Genomic DNA, 21,587 nt, shown 5'->3' with positions numbered 1-21,587 from the left:
GGATAAAGAAAACGTGGTACCATGGAGTTCTCCTTCGCCATAAAAAGGAATGAAAACATGTCTTTTGTAGCAACTTGGATGGAACTGGAGATCATTATCCTAAGTGAAGAGTTTCAGGAATGCAAAAACAAATACCACGTGTTTTCACCTATAAGTGGGAGCTAAATCAGGGATATGTGTGGTCATAAAGAGGCGTAATGGACATTGGAAATTAAGAAGGGGGGAGGATGGGAAGGGGATGAGGGTTAAAAATCTACCTGTTGGGTATAATGCACACTATTTTCTGGTGATGGGCACACTGAAAGCTCTGACTTCAGCATGAAACAATTCATCCATGTAAAAAAACACTTGTAGCCCTACATTTTTTGAAATTAAAAAACAAAAAAAGAAGAAGAAGAATCAGCTTCTAATAAACTCCCAGTTGCTGCTGCTGAGGGCCTGTGGGCCACATTCTGCAGTGTTGCAAGCTTTTAGACTATAGTGTTTCCTAATCCTTTAGATCATAAAGTTCACCTGGGCAGCTTCCTAAAGATACCTCTTTCTGGGCACAACCTCAAATCCTCTGAGTCAAATCTCCCAAAAAGGGACTTTGGTATTTTCAGGTGATTCTTAAGGATAGGCAAAAGTGGGAGACACTGGGAATCTAGAGATCCAGGCTGTGCTCTCAGCTGCCTGCTCTCGGCCTGCCTGCATTTGCTGCTTAACAGATGGAAACACACTAGTGCTCCCACTAGGGATATTTCTTTTTCTCTATTTTTCCTCCAAAGACTTGCTACCAAATGCTTTGTCTTAGCATCTGGAATTGTTTTTTACCTTGGCTCTATGCAGGGATGGAAGAAAGGACCTCAGAAGGATTTAAATCACAGTTCTGGGCAAAGTTATGCTAATTGCCACCTCCCAGTGGCAATGCTGTTTAATGTTCTTAGTGTTTTGAAGGCAAAAAGTAGATTCTTGGCCTGGTTGTTCTGGAGGGTGTAGCCCTAATATACTGAATGATAGGAGTAAATTTTATTTTGAGGACTGACAAAATGCAAGAACAGTGTCAGTAATGGAATAAATGAATAGGAAAAATAACCCTCTCTACCTAGATCTAGGAAAACTGCATTTTTTTTTAAAGGTTTTCTATGTATTTTAAAAACTGGTAAATATACTTAATATAGTTAGTTGCCTAAACTTCTTGGGACCTTTGGAAAGTGCTTAATTTTTTTTTCGCTTAGCCTTGAATTCATCATAAGACAACAGGGATATTAATACCTGAAGGGCTTCTCCCGTGAGGACTAGAAGTGACTGTGTAGGCTAGTGCTTCTCAGTGGAAGGTGACTTTGTACCCCAGGAGATGTTACTTGTCTTACCTGGGGGGGGAGGGGTGGCACCAGCGGTTAGTGGGTAGAAGCCAACAATGCTACTAAGCATCCTACAACGTCCAGGACAGCCTCTACGACAAAGAATTAGCCAGCCCCAAATAGTGCCCAGGTTGAGAAATTCTAATGTAGACCAAATACTGTCCACATCCTGCGAGCTCAATGATTATCAACTCGCCCCCCACCTACCCACAGCTGGTCTGCGGTTACCTAATTGGTAGAACCAATATTTGAAACAATGTTCCTCCACCTCCAAAGCTGTATTCTTTTTTTTTTTATTTCAGCATATTATGGGGGTGCAAATGTTTAGGTTACGTATATTGCCCTTGCCCCACTCCAAAGCTGTATTCTTTTCATCCCAACATGCTGCCTGCCCCGCTGCCCAGCAGCCTACGGTAATCTTTTCACATCGATTTATAGATGGTGCCACAAATTGCAAATCCTATTCTCAGTCCCCAAATTCACTGAATATCTGCTCTCATTTTACCATTTTCAGGTGGAGAACCAAGGGTTGGGACTTGGGGAAATGGAGGAAGCACAGTATATATATATAATATATATATATTATATATATATATATAAAAGCCTAACATAGATTGGGATTTTTATCTAACTTGTTTTCAACAGAGCAGCTGAGCTCTTATGAGAATCATGTTATTTAAACTTTAATATATTTTAGGAGAAAAACCTTTGAGGCTCAACTACAGAGGCAGAACTAGATGTAGGTTGAAAGCGACTAACAGTTTCTGACTTGTCCTGCTACCAGATAGAGCTCCTGGAGTCTCTGTGGCCTGGGCAGCACCTGACATACTTTGACAGCTAAAGTGTTAAATATTTAAGAGCATTAAATAATGAATACATAATTGAAGCATAGGGGAAAAAATCAGGCACTGTGAAATCAACTCAATTATGAAGTGTTGGTAACAAGGAGTGAAAGCACCTAACCCATCCAGGGAGGTCTAAAGATCCAACTACAAGTGAAAAAAATACATTAAAATCATTCAAAGGGTAGACTAGATGCAGTGCCTCATGTTTAATTTAAAGTGCACTTGCATTTCAACCTCAGATGAGCAGTCCTGAAATATCATTAAACGGGAACTCTCATGGAAAGAAAAACTTGCAGCAATCATAATATTAGAATTTTCTTCCCCTAAGGTGTCCATAATCTTAGGACAAATGATTAAATACACCCTTTATGTGGAAATACACTGCAGTTACTATGAACCTCTCATTATAAAGAAAGACAGTAAAAAGGAATTTGCTTTAAGGATGCATTTAGAGTTTCCTTTAACTGTTTCCTTTACCTACATAGTTTGCCATCCATTTTTCTCTATTAAACTTCCAGAAACTGGAATCACATTTTCCACCAAGTGGCTGAAGAAGCATGAGCACGGACCATGTGGGCTGTCCTGGGATGTAGGCTGCGCTGACGAAGGCCACCCAGATTTGGCTCTGTCTTCCTGTCTCACCTTGATAATCCATAGGCCTGGGTGGGGGACAGGGGAGAGCCAATATGGACAGTGACCAAGGGAGAAGGGGCTGGGAAAAGCACTTAAAAAGAAGAGGGAGTACCAGGTGTGCTTTAAATACTTCCCAGGTTTCCAGCTAACCTAGCAAAAGAGAAAATGCAGAGAGATGTACACAGCGGAGCTCCAGGTAGAATTTCCCTACCACAGACACCTCAATTTTAATAAAGAATAGCCAAGTATTAAGGAAAAGCAAAAAAGATAAATTTGACAAAACAACAGGGGTGAGAGATGGGCAAGGCATTTGGAAAGAAACAGGAGGAAAGCGGGGGTTGGACAAATGAGCAGAACGTAAACCTACTGGAATTGTTAGAATTCAGATCAGACAAGAGGGAGAATATTTGTACCATGAAACACTGAATGATTCATTTATTGATTTACGCATCAGATCTAATGCTGGGACAGATGATGTACATTTTGTCACTCCTGACTGTCCCAGGATTTTAGAAACACTAAAGGTAGCAAAGGACCCCCCCACACAAAAGGTACTCCAAATGTGACAAAAAGTAGTCATCACCCAAGACCACTGTTCCGTCCAACTTCATGGAATCACCTGTGGAGTCTTTTAAAATAGGAATTTGGGGAGATTCTTCTGTTTTGAGGGTTTGGGACAGGTCTGTGAAGACTGAGTGTTTTAAAGGTTTTCCAGATAGCACCGAGCAGTAACCTTTGACCTGAGAGGTCAATGGCTAAGACACTATAAAGAATACAGAGAGTATAATACTGAGCGTTATTTTCCAGATTTGGAAGGAAATGTGGGCAAGAAAGCAAGGTTTTTTTTTTTCTTACTAAATGTATCAATAATTAATTTTTAAAAACAGGGCATGCTTTGTGTAGCTTTCTTAAAAGTAGGTGTTGTGGCAAGCATATAATAAAATATCTGCAAGCAAAAAGGAAAAATAGTTTGTAAGTCTCTTAAAAATAACTATTTGATATATAACTTTCTGCATAATATAGTATTAGTGGCAGCTAAAAAGTATGGTGCATAAACTCTGTGCCAAGCACATAACGTTAACTCCTTTAATACAGACACAGAAATACAATTCGACATGCACTATTATTATTCTTATTTTACTGATGAAGAAACTCTGGGTGAATATGTGTGCAAAAGTGCTTGTGTGTGTGTGTGTGTGTGTGTGTATGTGTATAGTTTTAATTAAAAAAATAAAAGATATCCTAATTGTCCTTGACTGATGCAGAATTTTTTAGGCTATAATTAATATTCTTATGCTGTGCTAATTAAGACTTTTATCAGTTCTTGGGCTGAATATAAATATTTATACTCCTTTTTTTGCTGGCAGAGTATAGTAGTTTAAGATACCTTTGTGGAGAGGGTAAAAGATGAATAGCAAACAATTGACGGATTCTTCTAAAGTTTAACATTAGTGATTAAACAGCATCATCTGACGACTTACTCAGCAACTGGAAGACAATAAAACATAACTAAATCTGTCAATTAGCATTTTCATCTTCTCTCCTGACAGAGCCTAATGGCATCTGCAAAATGCAATTTTCAACCCGGAGCTCTCTGACATTTTCTATTTCCTCCTGTGTTTCTCTCCCTTTGCTCCTGTTGTGCCTGAGAGCAGCAGCGAGTTCTACTCCATGGTGGCAAATGCATCACCTGCCACGGAAAGGAAAGCAATTATTGTGTCCTCGCTAAATCTCAGGGACGGCTTGGGTACTGCTTTTCCACTTAAGCGCATCAACAGCCAACCCAGGACCGGTTTTAAGTGGCTGAACCTTAGCAACAGCAGCTGGGCTACAGGTCGATGTCACCTGTGGTGCCCATTAAGGGTGTGGAAACCTGCCAGGCAAGAATGCTTCCAGTAACTACGATTCCTCCATCAAGGGAGCACGCCACACTGCCACACACAAAGTGACAAACGATGACTAGGAAGATAATGTATTGACTTTCCTTTCCTGGTCCCGCAGTTTGAGGACAGCGACCCTGGCGTGGAGGCTGGGCTGTGTCTCCGTGGGTTTCCAGGTGGTGAGGGTGGATGCTATTTACAGAACTGTCAGGCGTCACACCTCTGCCTCTCCCAGGCAGCTGTATTTAGCTCAAATGTGTCACACAAGTGTCGACCCCTGTCTAACACCGCCACCTCTGAACAGTCAAGAAAGGCTATTCCAGGTGATCCAGAAAAGTGTGCCCTCAGGGAGACTTCAGAGCCTCACCTTGGAGCTTTGCATCTAATGAGGACATCCTCACTCTTTCTAAGCTTCAGAGTCAAGGGCCCTGACAAAAAGTGCTCAGTGTAACATTTCCTCTTGAGTTATTTTTTAGTGTAACTTTGCCTCACTGTGCTACAGAAATGGCCTTATAAACACTATCAAGCACCAAATGAAAGACTCCATTCTAAATAAATACATACAACAGGCCCCCATTAACCAGAATCCAACTATCTGATGCACCTAATTAACCAGAAGCAGGTTGAATAGCCCAGTTTTAGAACAAAGAATCAATGCTCAAGGACATATGATCATTTTAGCAAGGAAAAAAACAAAAAACAAATTTCGGGTGTTTTCCTGGAGTCAATTGTCTTAATGGGCCAGTTTCTATCTAGCTTTTTATTCAGATGATGAGTTTTTAGAATACGGATTCTGAGGCAATATTCATACAGTCGACATATAACGACAACTGACATGTTTCTACTTAAGATATGAATACTTTAGAAAAATTTTCTACTGAATTTGAAAATTTTTTTAAGGATTTTAAGGTTAATTATAAGATAAATAGAAACTTATATTCACCCATATGTCCTTAGCCTCAGGTATTCCAGTATAAAAATTTTAAGTGCTTCGATTATCCTGCTATTTGTTCTGCTTCTGGGGGGAGGGCTATACGCTTTCCTTCACTTCGCAGATGGGTGACCCGAGGAGGGAGGTTAAATGACTTGCTCAGAGCAAGACAGGATGCCAATATCTAAAGGGGGGTTAGACATGGGGGCTGGGGGCTGGGCCCCTCCCGAGTAAATCCATCAACTACAGAGGTGCACCACTTGACACCACTTCTCTGCAAGGTTCTCTCTGGAGGGAAAACTGTGGTCTCAAAAAATGGAACTTCTGTTACCCAGCAATGGGACTCCTTGCCAGCTCTTTTTTGCGATAATCATGAACCTAAAATTTGCCATAGGTTCTCTGTATTTTCCTTTAATATTCACTGGCAGAATGAACACGAGGCCTCTACAAATCAGGTCTTCCCAGAATCAGTTCAGAAAGTGCACTTTCTATTGCTCTGACTACAAGCTCCTAGAGTTTCATAGGCTGTTGGTGGTTAATTCTTCTCAAAGTTGCTCTAGGCAAAAAAAGCAAGGGATGGTAATGTTTAGATACTTTTTTCCACTCTTTTTAAGATAAGTCCTGGAGTTGGAAGAGGTCATTAGTCAGCAGATGGTACCTTGGAAAAGCAAAGACTATAGAGTCACTCGGGGCTGAGTTTGAAGCCTGGCCCTGGGCCCTGAACACAGTAGCGATGAACACTAATGGTCTCCCCTTCCTCCCTTGATTAGGAAAAGCCATGGCCTTGATGAGCTCAACAAATAGAGTGTGGAAATGAAGTCAGGCAGAAAGATTCAATGGTCATCCATTTCTACTACTCTCCGTATTTGCCACACTCTGTGACCTTTCCAACCACCACTGGATACCAGCAGAGTCGGGAGTGGTGATGATCTAGCCTCTTCCCGTTCTCCTTCAACACTCCCCATGATCATGTCTGAGTAAGTCCTTAGAGTCAATCAGACTGCATTGCTAAAGACTATGCTACAAGGTTGCCCTGCTAGAGAAAACTTCTCAAATCTCTTTGGCCCAAAATTTTTATACTATTTTTCTGCTCACCTACGCAGTGAGGGACTGCATCCAGTGCTGTGTGGAAATGAAAGTGTTTAAGCCACAAGGAAGGTGCTTGCTTCAGCAGCAAATGTACTAGAATTGGCAACATACAGGAGAAGATTAACATGGCCCCTGTGCAAGGATGACATGCAAATCTGTTAAGTGTTCTATATAGAAAGGGAGAAAAAAAGACACAAGGAAACATCGTACAGCCTCACAGGTGTGTATTCAAATCTAGTAATGTGATAAGGGCTGTAAGAGGGATGAAATCTGCTATGACAAAAGGCAGAGGAGGAAGGCCATTATTAATCCCTTGAGAGATGGTTTATTTTAGTGTTTACGAGTGGGATGCTGGAGCCATTCTGCTTGGATTCAAAGTGTGGCTCTGGGCGGGTATAGCTCAGTGGTAGAGCTTTTGACTCCAAAGCATGGCTCTGCAACTTACTGGCTGTTTGACATTAGCCAAGTTCCTTAGCCACTTTTTGCCTCAGTTTCCTCATCTGTAAAATGGGGATAATAATAATAATGATTCCTACTTCATAGAGTTTTTAAGAGGATCATGTGAATTAGTACATATAAAGCTGGCGCTATGACAGTGTCAGCCATTTCTCTTGAAAACTGAATTGGCACAGTGGTGCTCATGGTGGTGGCAGTTAAAGTATCTGTCATGGAGGGGATGCCCTGTGACAGATGCCAGCTTTGGCACTTTATGTTCATAATCTTATCAGATTGACTCTTCCCAGCAAGTAGATATTATTACCCACATTTTATAAGCGATTGATCATGGGAATTGAATACTTTATCTGATGTCCCATAGGTGGCGAGTGGCAAAGTGAAGATTCAAGCTCATGACTGTCCAGCTCCCAAGTTCATGCTCTTCTATCCCTTCACACTATCTTTTACTATTTCTCAGTATTTGCACATAAAAAGAATTTCCTTATATTGAGTGCATGTAGACTGGGCTTTGTTATCACGCTACACCCCAGCCATAACTCTCCCCTTCAAGAGGACTGCTGCCCGTCTTAAAGGTGGATAACAGTGCATGCTAATGAAACATGTGGAACACCGGATGCCTTGCCAGAAAATCATTAGCAAACTTCCTAAATTAGGGTGCCCCTCACCTGGCTGCAGTGCAGAAAACAGTTTACCTATGTTTACTGACTTTTCATCTTGATAAGAGGGATCAGATCAGCTCCTTTAAACAAGCCACCTGGCTGAGTTTGGTCTCTGCTATGAAACGAAGAGGACAGAAAGCCAAACACATGTCCATTTACTTGCAGTCATTCACCGCTTTCTTTAATGATGGCAAACATTTGTTGAGTGCTAATTACGTGGCATTCATTGTGCTAAGTGTTTTACATAAAGCATCTTCCTTAAGTTTCATATGGCTCAATGGTGTAAGCATGGCTGTCATCCCAATTTTACAGGTGCCCAAACCTAGGCACAGAGAAGTAAAGTAACTCGCACAGCCTTTCGTGGTATCTGTGGAATGTCTCAGTGGTGTTGGGATACAAGTGTGGGCAATCTACTTTCTGAGCTATAATCACTGTGTTATCATTCCTTCCCCCTCTCATTCTTAATCAAAGCAAGAAACTTTAAACGAGCAAATTGCTATCCTTGACAACAGAAATATAAGCTGAATCCTGATTCTTAGACTGCTAGTAATTCATCCTCTTTGTCCATTAATTAGGTGCTCTAGCTGGGATGAGTATACCTTTTGCCTTCCTTTAGTTGGACAAATGCAAGTGAATGCTGTGGATATTACCATTCACGTAGAGAGAGAGCTGCAAGTCAGTTTGGGGGCTGGGTATGTCACCAAAAGCAATTACACAAAGCCCCTTAATCCTGTATGTATTCTACCTGTACTATAAATCTCCTTTATTTTAAATCTTTCACTTGTTCTATAAAAAATGTAAAACTAAGGGACCACAAAAATGCTAAATAAAAATTTTAGCCTAATGATATATCGATTGTGCAAACATATCTTCACTTTTGCATATTCTATGTTGTCATTAAAAGACCCATTAAAAGCTGAGTTTAAATAATTATTCACTCCTCACATTACTATTATAATCAATTGCCTATTATGAAAATTATTGCCATCTTTAAGAATTACTTTGCTAAGTGAAGTAATTAGAACTGAAATTTTATTTTCTATTTCAGGTCCAAAAATTGATTTTATATGTTAATCAGAGTATGAAAATTGAGATATAAATTTTATAAGCAAAATGAACGTCTAGTCAGGCTTTCTGTTTGACACTTTATATAGTATTTAGTGTTTTTCGAAACATTTTGCTCTTGAGAACACACTACTGATCCTTATATCTGTCAGAACTGAGGTAGGTGGAGTTTCTCCATTTTATAAAGTCTCAAGTATCTGATATTCCAACAATGAAGAGGTGTGGGCCTTCAATCAGTACAGAGGGTTGGAAAATCACACCTTTTGTCCACTGAAATAGCCATTATTTCTTAGATCTCCAAGAGAAAAGCAAAGATAGGCACCATTTACCAAATGTCTCAGTGTACCTGGTATTAAACTCAATAACATACATGCTTTCTCTATTCCTTATAGTTATCTGGCTAGGTAGATATTGTTATTCTTACAAATAAGGAACCACATTGAGACTAGAAATTTAATTGGTGATCTATCAAACACCTAGTAAGTGGCTGAGTTGGGAATCAAACCCAGTCTGCTGGTTCAAAAGGCAATGCTTTTTTCTTTCCTTTAACTTGGCCAAGTGCAAAGAGCTTACGTGAACATATTTCAACACGGGATTGAGCTTCATGATGATTTTGACCTTTGGCACAAATGTCTTGGTCATCTTTCAAATGCAAGTGAATGCCCTCACCTGGTTTTTACACTGTGGTAAATTATAGAGGAAAATGCATAAAACCACAGGTTGAGGATGTGTTAGAGGCAAAAATACAAATAATATTTTCACATATATTACTGGAATTAGTGAGGTGAAATGAAAGGGAGAATCAAATTTGATAAAACAAGATGGTAGTCCTAATTCTAGCTCAGCTAATAATAAACTGGGAGATTTTGAAGGAGTTCCCCATCTCTCTGGCTCTGAAACATCTCATTTGTAGAATGAATGGTTATGTTTCTTCGGTAACAGCTTCTCTTTTGCCACATGAGTGGCAGCTGATAAGATTGATTCTACCTCTGAAGGTGACAGCCGCAGGCTTCTGTTAGGCAGAGGTACCTCCCCACTGGGTCTCTCTGCTCCAGCAACAGAATGGGCACCCATTACATACTGTCACCCTGAGTTGTTCCCATGATTCTCAGTGTCTGTTAGATACAAGTGACGTTTTTATAATAAATACCAACAACTAAAATTGTCAGATCCTTTAGAGGTTCCGGTCATAGATCAATAAAGTTCCTGTGGCTGCAGCTAGAACTCAGTGCTCCTTCCAAGTGTGATTTCTGCTCCGCCAGTTATTTTCATTTGATCATCATAAAGGATGCAACTTACAAATATGGCAATAGAATGGACAAGTATTTTCCACATCGTATATGTGCTTCACACTCAGCATACCTCGGTTTTAAACTGAGAGCTGTCATTATTTAGCTGGACTCCTTGACCTTTATCTAAACTTCTCTGGCCTTGGAGTCCTCATTGGCTTGAGATTTTTCATGTCCTTCCTGCTCCAAATTCAGGACAACTTGGTTTAGGATGCAGGTTTACGGAAGAAATAACTAGTAAATGGTGTTCTGCATTAAGGATCTGCTAAATGACTGTGTTACAGAAATGGGTTCTAATCAGAATGATGTAGAAAGAATTTTCCTCATTGTTATGGGCTGAATTGTATGCTCCCAAAATTCATACCAACTCCTAGGACCCCAGAATGGGGCTATATTTCAAGTTGGGATCTTTAAAGAGGTAACTGTGTTAAAATGGGGTCATTAGGGTGGGCCCTAAACCAATATGACTGGGTCCTTATAGAAGAGGAGATTAGGATACTAACAGAGACGGACACAAGACATGTGAAATGCACAGGGAGAAGGCAGCCATCGGCAAGCTAAAGAGAAGAAACCAACCCAGCTTACAACTTGATCTCAAACTTCCAGCTTTCAGAAGTGTGAGAAAGTAAATTTCTGTTCTTTAAGGCACTCAATCTGTGGCACTTTGTAATGGCAACCCTACCAAACTAATACACTCATTATACTAATAATCAACTTCCTTCAATAGGATGGCCTGTTCTTACGATGAATTCCATGCTCTTGCAGAGAATTAGTATGCTTAAACAATTTTATTTCCAAAGTCAGTAACTTATTCTTTACACTATAAGTAATGACTATAATATGAGATACACTCAGATGCTTAAACATATTTTATCCTATCAAGTATATATGTTTGAAACAAATTTTCAAGAAGTCTAGATTTTCATATTACCAAGTAACAGTAAAGATTCTAAGAACATTTAATGACCACAATTGAAGAAAAAATGAATTATATAGGTTTACTGAAATTTTTGTTTGTTAAATCAGATCTCTAAATTTAATAATTTAGTTAGGAAAAATATAGCAATTTACCATCACAGGCACTTGGTTTTTAACACTCTGAAGTAGTACGGTGAAATTCTGTTCAGAGTGATAGCAACATGCTGTTCTCTAAGGCTACTAATAAATGTTCAAAGATGTTAGGGTCCTATAAAAACATACAAGTTCTATTAATGAGAATGAAATTCTGTTGGAAACAAATGTACATTCCCGATTCTGTCATTGCATTCTAACTCATTAGCAATAGAATAAAGTATGTAAGCACTCAGAGTCTAAGGTCTTGACTCACATACTAGCAACCTGAATCATGCACCCCCATCTTATAGTGCAGCCCACATTCTGGGAGATTAAATCCTATTGCACTGCCATTGATCAATTCTTTCCATTCTTAACAACATCCCAGCAAAGGTAATGCGATGAGTGTGAAGTTCTTCTTCAGTATGTAAGAAAACTGAGGCATAGCCAATTTGCTAAGGCGTAAGGCCTGTCACATGGTGCCATCCAGACTAGAACCCAAATATTTCCTGTTTTTAATTTTAAAAGATTTATTCCCTCTTTATTAAAGAATGTGCCATGACATATATGCTTTATTTAAAATACACAACCATTTTCCCATTTCTATGTGATCCTGCTATCATCATATACAGGGAAAAATCAAAATAATTTCAACAGGATCAATATAATCTAAATTATTGAGAATTTAACTTCTTTCTTGTTTTCCTCTCCTCCTTTATGTTCCTTCAGCAACAGAGAGAAACCAGAAGTTGTATACACTTTTAAAAATGAATCTGCTGGAAGAAAGAATCTCCTAGAAATAATGAGAAGTTTACGGAACTTTTTCTCTTTTGATCTTTAAAAAGAACACAAGGCTAAGTCATTGGGGGGAAAAAAAAAGTTCTATGAAACAGGTCCCCTGGGTTGTGAATCCATGCCCCTGGGCTATTTTTAATAAAGCATATAAACAGCGGGTTGCTTTGGTCTTTGAAGGCCTGGACTTTAGAACAAGGAGGAAAGAATGCTATGACTTTTGACATTTGAGAATCTTTATGTGTGTGAAGGGGAGCTAATTGAACAAGTGGGCTAAGCTGCCAGGAACAGAGATGGAGTAGCCATATTTTAACCAAGCATCGTAATATGCTCAATGGCAGCCATTAATTTATTTCTAGCAAGACAGAGGGCCTTCTCCTTGATACCAAAGGGGGGAAATAATTAAGAACACCTACAGCCAGAGTGAAAAAGATAGGCTGTCTTTTGGCAAGTGGTGATTCTTCAGTTTGCAATTAACAATTGATAAAGTGCTCTGCATGTTAACTTTGAGGAAGAATGGCTAGTTATTTAAAACACTAATCTCTCTTTCTTTCTAAACTATCTTTCGCTGATATTTGCCCTTTCTGGCCCATCCCGTAAGTAGGCCATACATTTTATAGAAAACAATTTAAAAGAACATCAGTAGATACCAGCTACAATTCTAGAAATCTTTGTGTGGTCTTTGGTTTTAAATACATGGTTTCAGAAGCAAACCCAGTGGACATTGCTGACAAGTTATTTTAGCTTCCTGGTGTTAGACCACCCTTACTCCTGTGTCCTATACATGTTCTCTTCACTGAAATTCCCCAAATACATATCCCATGGCTAGCAAATCACTATGTTTTTAAATTATACCAGTTGCCATACATACGAAGGACAGCTTTTAGTGGAGCCAAAAGGAAGCATTTGAGAATTATATCAGATCACAGCAATAGCAAGTTGACTAGCACTTTTTTCGTAGCTTGGAGGTAAGTGCCATTTTGTTTAAATTAAGAATAACAATTTCTAGCCATCACGTTAGTAATGAAAAGCAATTCATGGTCTCTTCATCTTGAAGAATGTTCAGAGAGATCATTTCCCATCAAAGGTCCTTTTCTCTGGCCAAACTAAGTTTTACCAAAAGAACTCATAGTATTGAAAACCTTGGAAGTCTTAGCTTTCTTATTTTCTTCCTCCTCTCTCTCTTCAGGCACAAATATTTATGAAGACTTCATTAGGCTTTAAGTTGAGGCCTCTGTAATTGCCAATACTAAATTATTAATATTTTGACTTATGAAAATGGCTTTTGATAGTCCTTGATGAAGTGTAGGGGGAAAGAAGACAGGTGAGATACGATACCTGCCTTCAAAGATCTTTGTAATCTAGGTGACAAGCCAAGAAAGACGTACTGAATGACCCATAACAATAGACCTCAATACACGTAACTTGAGTGTATAAAATAATAAAGGCAATACGAGTTCAGAGAAGGCAAAAATCCCTGCTATAAGAATAGGCAGGGATTTCTTTGTAGACAGAGGGATTCATCTGGATCTTCAAAGTATATTTGTGAAAAGAGAAGGCATTGCAGCACCTGAGCATTACATTTCTTGTGCCTTATTGCACTTGTTTTCTGCTGTGTCTCAGTGGCCAGCTCACGTCCTCAGAGGTGATATTGATTCCAGACTTCCCAAGGAATATTGTTAAAATAGCTTTACTCAGATACTATCCCATGCCACTTGTTTCATACAAACCACTGTAGGTGTTCATAGGTCTTTCCAACCAGATTTATAATATTTATCTATGACCTTTGTTTTAACCATTGTCAATTGTATTAACCCCCATTCACCTCTGAATAAAATTACTAAGACCATTGGATCTAATGGATGCCTTGTTATCTCCTACAGCCACATTTTTTTTTACCCAATGGAAGAAACATTTATTACAGTGTGTGTGTGCATATATATATATATGTGTATATATATATGTGTGTGTATATATATATATACTCTAAAAATATCAGAATATTACGACATAGGAAATGACCAACTGGGTCAGACCCAGCATCTATCTCTGACTTGTCATTCTGCAAGTGAGCAATAGTTCTCAAATTTTTTTTGTACCCACAAACCTGAAGGGTGTGACTTATTCCATTCACTAACAAGAATTCTTTCAGGTGGTATTTCCAAGGGTGATAATGGGTATGCATTCTTTTTCCTAGAGGAAAATAGCAGATGCTCCAGTAGAAAAAGAAATCTGTATTTCGAAAAAAGGGCCTTCAGGTGATCTTGATATCTTATTCCTCCACCCTCAGGTAAACACCATTGAAAATTACTCCTCTACTGCACAGGTTTCTTGATATCAACCTCAATGGATACCAATCTAGCTAACTTTTCTTAATAACCTATTATCAATCTGTCAACTGAAAATTTATCTAAATAATTGTATCTATATTTCATAATACTGGTGTTCAAATGTCCTTCAAAACTTACCAACTGTGAAAGAAAGCAGCATAGCACCCGCCATACTTAACCATGCTAGCTTATCCATGTCTTTCCCTGTGTGTCTCTCTGTCCACACTGTGAGCTTCCTTGAGGCCAAGGACTACCTTTTTTGCCTTTGCATTCCTAGCACCTGGGACAGGGCCTGGAATTTAACATTATGTAAAACCACATTAAATTGCCATTTTTGCCACTCAAACATGGTCACATATCAACCATTTCATAAGATTCAACCCAGTAATTGTAAGTCATGATTGATGAATAGAAGAATAAAAAATGACCTAGACATTCTTTAGAGCTTTAGGGAAAGGAAATGTGGGAGGGAAGGAGACGAGAATTCACTGAGATTTTAATGCAATAGGTCTGAGGTAGGGCCCAGGAATCTGCATTTTGGCTTGTATCACAGATGACCTTATGCAGACGATCCGCAGACCAGGTTGTGAAAAATGATGCCCTTAGGACACAAAGGGAGTAGAATAAGTTTCTGGTCAGTTAGGAGACAAAAGACAAAGCCACCTCTCAACTCCTCCTTTCCATGCAAATCATCTTCATCCCACCCAGACTAGGTGTGTGAGCCAGATTCAGAGAGCCCTGGACAGTTTAGGTGGCTAAGCTTAGCAGGCCTTATACTGTTATACTATTTTTTAAAGGTTTTTTTGTTCATTGAAAAGTCCCTGGAAGCCTTGGGCCTCTCACTCAACAATGACCTCCCCTCCACCTCATCTGCACCGTGTTTGTGCAAGGTGGCATCATTTAGCTCCTGCATTCCCGAGTGTGCCTCTTTTAGGAAAAGGGTTCTCTGATGTGCTCAGAGACAAAGGAACCCAGAGGTCACTGTGTTCTTTGTTCGAGTGGCCACAAGTCTGAAAACACAGGGGACTTCTTGACAGATTTCACAGTGTTGTGATTAATTAGTGCTCACACTTGACAAGCTAGGAGAAGGTCACCAGAGTGGTTCCCACAGGACGGTGCACCCTCATGTCAGAGCAGTGAGGGACAGGTGGAAAATGATTTCCGCAACTAGATGGGAGGAAGTGACTGTTAGAGTGTGCTGCAAGCGCTCCAGATCTGAACTTACTTGGTTCTCTCTTCTGAGATATACCAAAGGTGAAGGCTTATTCAGTGAAAATTGGAGAGAAAAATCCTCCCAGGCAACACATCACAGACTGCACAGTGCGCTGATGGGCATGCTGTGTTAATGACTGCATTCATTACAGTTTGCATAGTGCATCCAGCTAGGCACACTCATAAGGGACAACACATTAAACTTATCATGCTATGTCACCGAACATAGTATGCAATGTGATGTAGTGTCAGCACACTATTCATTATGTATATTTACCGGGGTTTCCAGACTTAATAGCTACCTTAAAGGGAACCAAAAAATATGGATATGTTTAATGTAGACATACACATGAAAGTAAGAAAGATTTTAGTAGCAAAAAATGACAAATACATTATGCCTGCAAAAGGAAACAAATGTATCTGCACGTGTTAAAAAAAGAAAGAAAGAAAGAAAGAAAGAAAGAAAGAAAGAAAGAAAGAAAGAAACCTGTGTTCAGAGCAGAGGAATATTACAGAGGCCAATGGTATAGGGAAAATGTAAGGGGAAAAAATAAGAAATTCTACTCTGAAAAACTTTATTTCTAAAAATTGAGGTGAGACAACCAAAATCTGACTTTCATCTATCCATCTGTCCATCCAACCATCCAGTAAGTGTTGACTGAATGTCAACTATGTCCAGATACTATCACAGACAGTTAGGATGTAATAATATGTAAAAGGCATACTAAGACCCTGCACTCATGGAGTTGAAATTCTATTGTCGGAGACAGAACAAAACACACAAGAATAAAATCTGAACCCATGTACTCACAGCAGTGATGTAAATGTTGAACAACAAGCTTGGGAGTGGGAAGGGCTTGAATTGTAGCTTTTGCTATAGTGTAAATATAGCCACCCTGGACAATTTCAGACCAACAATGTGATGTCACTGGATGAGGACTTGCAAAGAGATGGGCACAACGAGCTCACTCCTGGACAAGACATGAAGAAGCAAAGTGGGGTGAGAGGCCAGAGACTGCAGGGAATGGTGGCTCTTTTAGGCAGGTATCAAAGTAGTTCTTTGACTTGTGACATTTGAGTAGAGACTTGAATGAAGAGAAAAAAGGTGTTCAAAACATGAGGCAGAGAGTTGGGGAGAGTGAGGAAGAAAGGGTGAGCACAAAGGCCCTGAGGCAGGAAATGGCTTGGTGTGTCTGAGGCCCAGAAGGCCACCGTGGGAGGAGAAGTATGCGCAGGCTAGCTCATGCCAGGCCCTGGGAGCACCTGGAGGAATTTGCGCTTTTTATACAGGAGATTGGAAGTCAATGAAAAGTTTGAGCAGGGCACTGAAATGACCTGATTTATATTTTTAGAGGATCATTCTAGCTGCTGTGCTGAGAAAACACTGCACTGTAGCAAAGGTGCTCCCTGCAAGGTACAAGCAGGATGACCAATTAGGAGGGTTTGGCAGTGATCCAGGAGAGGGGTGCAAGCGGTTCGGAGTGGAATGGTGGAAGTGGAAGTGATGAGAGATGCTCAGATTTGGAATGCGTTTGGCAGGTAGACCTACCAGAAGTCGCCGATGGACTGGATGTGAGAGGATAAGCAAGGAGTCAAAGGTAATCTCAAGAATGACTCTCAGGTTTTGCAACATATGCCACCATTAGCTGCAATGGGGAAGACAAATCTTTGATTTCAGTGACTGTGCCCCCCATTGGAGCTTCATTTGAGAACCAATGCCTTAGAGAGTAAGGACAGTCAGCCTTTAAGGAGCCCCTGGGGAGGAGGCAGCCTTTTATAGGAAGATGTGTGAAGCACAGACAAAAATATCTCCTGTTAAGCTCCCCACGTTCCTGAAGCTACAGCTATTAAGACATTCTCCATTTATAGAATGGTCCTGCTAAAATCCATATTAATACTTATTAACAAACTAATAGAGATTTCCTACCTGCCAACTTAACTAGAGACCTGGGTGTTTGGATGTTGAGAATACAGAGCAGTGGTTCTCAGCCCTAGCTATGCATTATGATCACCAAGTAGTGCTGAAAAATACTGACACATGGGTCTCACCCCAGTGACTGAGTTAATTGTTGCGTGGTGATAGGAAGTATGGATTCCTTTAAATGGAGTAAAACTGGGCAAGGGGTAGGAAAGGCATCGATAGAAACAAGGAACTGAAGGTCTCAATAATGTTGAGGATACTTCCGAAGTCATCTGGCAAGAGAGGAGGTGGTGGACTACACAAGGGATGATTCCACTGAGATCATGAAGGTGGCTTGGGTGTGACGCGGAACTTGAGAGGAAGTAGAGCAAAAGATGATGGGGGATAAAGGAAGCGAAGTAAGCGGAGGCCAGGGTGCTAGGAAATCCTCGGGAAGTTTGGGGTGTGAGGTAGGAAGGCAGGGACAGAGACGGAAGATGACTGGGCCAAAGAGCTAAGGAATCACAGTCTTCCATGACTGAGGAGACAACAGGGGCAGATGACAGCAGGAAGTAGCAGCGGGAAGTTTTTATGCAGAAGGATTGAAACTGGAAGTCTCACAGTCAATCAAATAGGGACTTCTGTAGGCCTCCCTATAAAATATATCCCAAATCTGAGATTCTTTTTATCACCTACACCTCTACAACCCCCACACTCCAACCCACTTTCACCTCTTACCTACCCGTGTAGAAGGAGTAGCATGGCCCAAATATGGCAGTGAGGAGCAGGGACAATGCCAACCCCAAATCCAAACATGGGCCTCCAGGAATACAAGGAGGTGGCCAAACATGTCTGTCTAAAAGGACTGCAGGGGATACGAAACCCTCAGAAGGTAGCCTGTATCGAGGGAAGGCGACTGAGTGGTATTCTGAGAAGAGGAGAAATTGATGATCACAGACTATGAGTCCAAAAGGATTTTCAGAGGGGGAGGATGGCATGAGAAATTGGGCCACATATGAGTTTGCTGAGATGTGTGAGATTAAGAGATGAGGGTATTAATGGATTTCCAGTGATGCTTAAATTTCTGGTGTTACCTGGGGCAACACATGTTAGAGAAGATGTGATCAGTCTCATAGCCTCTTAGAGAAGAGTTCTAGGGTGATGATCTGAAATACTCTAATTAGCCATGTGGCAGCTGGCAGGGCTGCTGCGTCCTTATAAAGCATGTGATCTCAAGGTGGCTCACTCGAGGAGCACTGGGTGACATGGTCATCAGACTGGCCTACCGCTTTATAAAACACAAGGATGAGAACTTGTGTATGAGTTTACATAACCAAGCTCCACCGCACTGACAGCGGTGTGACAGGAGGGCCACTTCCCAGTAGAAAGGGACTCATCCTGTTTTGAATTACAGAGCAACAAATCTGGCTAATCACACTGAACTACAGATTTCTCATCAGAAATCTTGTCATTTTAACAAATGTATGATTGATGAATTTCTATGAGCTCTGAAAAATACAATCTGTTTTCTTGGGCTCATTGAGGACTGCATCTTGTAGTAGCCTAATCACTGCTGCTGGCCCTGCCCCTAAAATTAACATGCTTTCTGAACAAAACGTTGTCATATGTCAAATAAAAAATAACTTTAGGTCAAGCGTGGTGGCTCACGCCTGTAATCCTGGCATTCAGGGAGGCTGAGGCAGGAGGATGGCTTGAGATCAGGAGTTTGAGTCCAGCCTGAGAAAGAGCAAGACCTTGTCTCTACTAAAAATAGAAAGAAATGAGCTGGGCAACTAAAATAGAAAAACTTATCTGGGCATGGTGGTGCCGCACACCTGTAGTCCCAGCTACTCAGGAGGCTAAGGCAGTAGGATCACATGAGGTCAGGATTTTGAGACCAGCCTCAGCAAGAGCAAGACCCTATCTCTACTAAAATAGAAAGAAATTAGCTAGGCATGGTGGCACACACCTATAGTCCCACCTACTCAGGAGGCTGGGGCAGAAGGATGGCTTGAGCCCAGGAGTTTGAGGTTGCCGTGAACTAGGCTGATGCCACGACACTCTAGCCTGGGCAACACAGCAAGACTCTATCTCAAAAATAATTAAAAATTAATTTTACTCCTTGACTTGTAAAATCACGTATGATAAAAGCTTTACAAAACTATATACATAGAAAAAAGGCTGGAAGGAAATACTCCTAAATGTAGTGTCTATGGATTATGTAAGTTTTTCTCTTTCTTCTTATTGGCACTTTACCCAGATTTCTATTATGAGGTCATACTCCTTTCAAATGGGGTGGGAAGAGTGACTTATAAAGTGTAAGTGTCCTCTAGTGGCATTCGGAATCCATGATGCTGGGCTGCCGTCCTCCTGCTGCTCCTCCCTGACAGTAACCTGTGCGGGGCCCTTCTGTGGGACAGCAGTTCTTAGCAAACACCTTCTCCTAGAACTGCTTCCCCACCCACAAGGCTAGGCCCATGGCACGCACGTCACAGCACGGCTCTGCGCTCTGACCACATCAACTGAACCACGAGGGGGCGGATTCCTTCTTTTGGGAATCTGAATGTGTGATAGAGACTTTCCTTGAATTTAAAATATCTGCTTGAGCCAAATTAACAATCTTGAGCTGTGTGGCATCCACCTTCTGCAATGGGGCAAGAGACACAGAGAAAACTGTCTTGCAGAAGGAGAATAATGAAATTCAGCAGACAGAGAGAAAAGGGACCTGGAACAGGGATAGCATAGCATCCACAAACATCCTGCTCTCGAACTCCCGAGAGACGGGCAATTACCCCAACATGCTTAACCCACTTGCTTTGCGTCTGCTGCTCTAAGCTGGCAGTCCTCACTGCAAACTAGAAGGATCTGGGCCAGAATACTTCTTCTGTCTCTCAATTTTCTCTTCGTTTCCATCACAGAATTAAAAATTTAAAATTCAGTAATGAAGTAAAAATCATTCAAGTTTCAAGCAAGTGACTTTGAGAATATAACCAGTCAGTAAGAAAGGAGCTATTCAATATGTGTGTGTGTGTATGTGTGTGTGTGTAGTTTTATTTGGGGAATATTGTTTAGAAATCATTCCAATATTATAATATCCATCCATTTATTTTATTCATCCATCTTGTGTGACAAAAACGTAAAACATGCAATTTATTTTTGGGGTAGCATTTTTTGGGAGTAGTTCTTGGAAACTAGGAAGAACAAAGTTACAGCAATACTGTGCCAATATTATCACTTCTCCATATCTCCAAAGGCCCCACCTCTATCCCTTCAGCCACCGTTAACCCACACACCGTACTGCAATTTATATGCTATTGGTCATGAGAAATATGGGCTCAAAGACTGGCTCAGAGCAAAGGAACTTCTTTTTCTCCTGACTCCTGCCATCCCTGAGGTATGAAAAACAATGCAGGCAACATTTTCCTGCTGATGGTTAATAAATGAAGGACAATCCAATATCCAGCAAAGGTGATGTATCTCACCAGGACTGCAACCTGCTGCCCGGCCGGGAAGGATTTACAAGAAATAAGAAGATACATAAAAAAGAAGAGTTAAAGTTTAGAAAATTCCCAAAGACATGAAACAAGTAAGGAAAAATAAGTAAATATCAAAATATTTTTTATTATGGGTCTTCCAATATAGGTGTCTTTTCTCTTATGCTGAGTAATATAAAATACACTCTTCCAGAGATAATTCTCGAGCACATTTTTCCCCCAAAGCAGTTTATTGTGAGCATACATCTTTCTTTACCTCTCACTCCTTAATAATCTAAAAATGCTGTGTCAACCCTTTTCTTTTCACTGTTTTTTTCTCTATCCACAAAAGGGGGGTGTATTTTAATTATTTGTATGTGGTCAATTCAAACCCTGAATTCTCTCATTCAGTGGCTTTTGGTTTTGGGGAAACATCATCTTGTTTCCTTGGAGAGAAGTGAAGAGAGAATGTAAGATGAGTGAATTAGCTTTTCCCAGCCACTCCTTGGGCTGCCCTAGGAAAAGGAGAGTCTGTAGTTAACAGGAGGTTAAACTGCATGTTAGAAGAGGCAGCTGTAGCCCTTCTGCCTTCTCCTGTTCCACATGGCAGCACATACCTGGCTCATCCTCGGCCTCC

At 40.5% G+C, this 21,587-nt stretch overlaps 1 protein-coding gene and 1 non-coding gene across 7 annotated transcripts in view; one reads left to right on the top strand and one right to left on the bottom strand.

Moving 5' to 3' along the window:
* Window positions 1-21,587, bottom strand: part of NCKAP5 (NCK associated protein 5) — a 768,565-nt gene that overhangs the window by 598,079 nt on the left and 148,899 nt on the right. The window lies entirely within an intron of this gene.
* On the top strand, window positions 6,795-6,898 carry LOC123644211. The gene has a single exon (XR_006737035.1). It is a non-coding gene; the product is annotated as a U6 spliceosomal RNA (small nuclear RNA).

This window comes from Lemur catta, chromosome 8, assembly GCF_020740605.2.
Source record: "Lemur catta isolate mLemCat1 chromosome 8, mLemCat1.pri, whole genome shotgun sequence".
Classification (NCBI taxonomy): Eukaryota; Metazoa; Chordata; class Mammalia; order Primates; family Lemuridae; genus Lemur; species Lemur catta.
The sequence above is the reverse complement of the archived record's forward strand: the minus strand, read 5'-3'. Positions and strand labels throughout refer to the sequence as shown.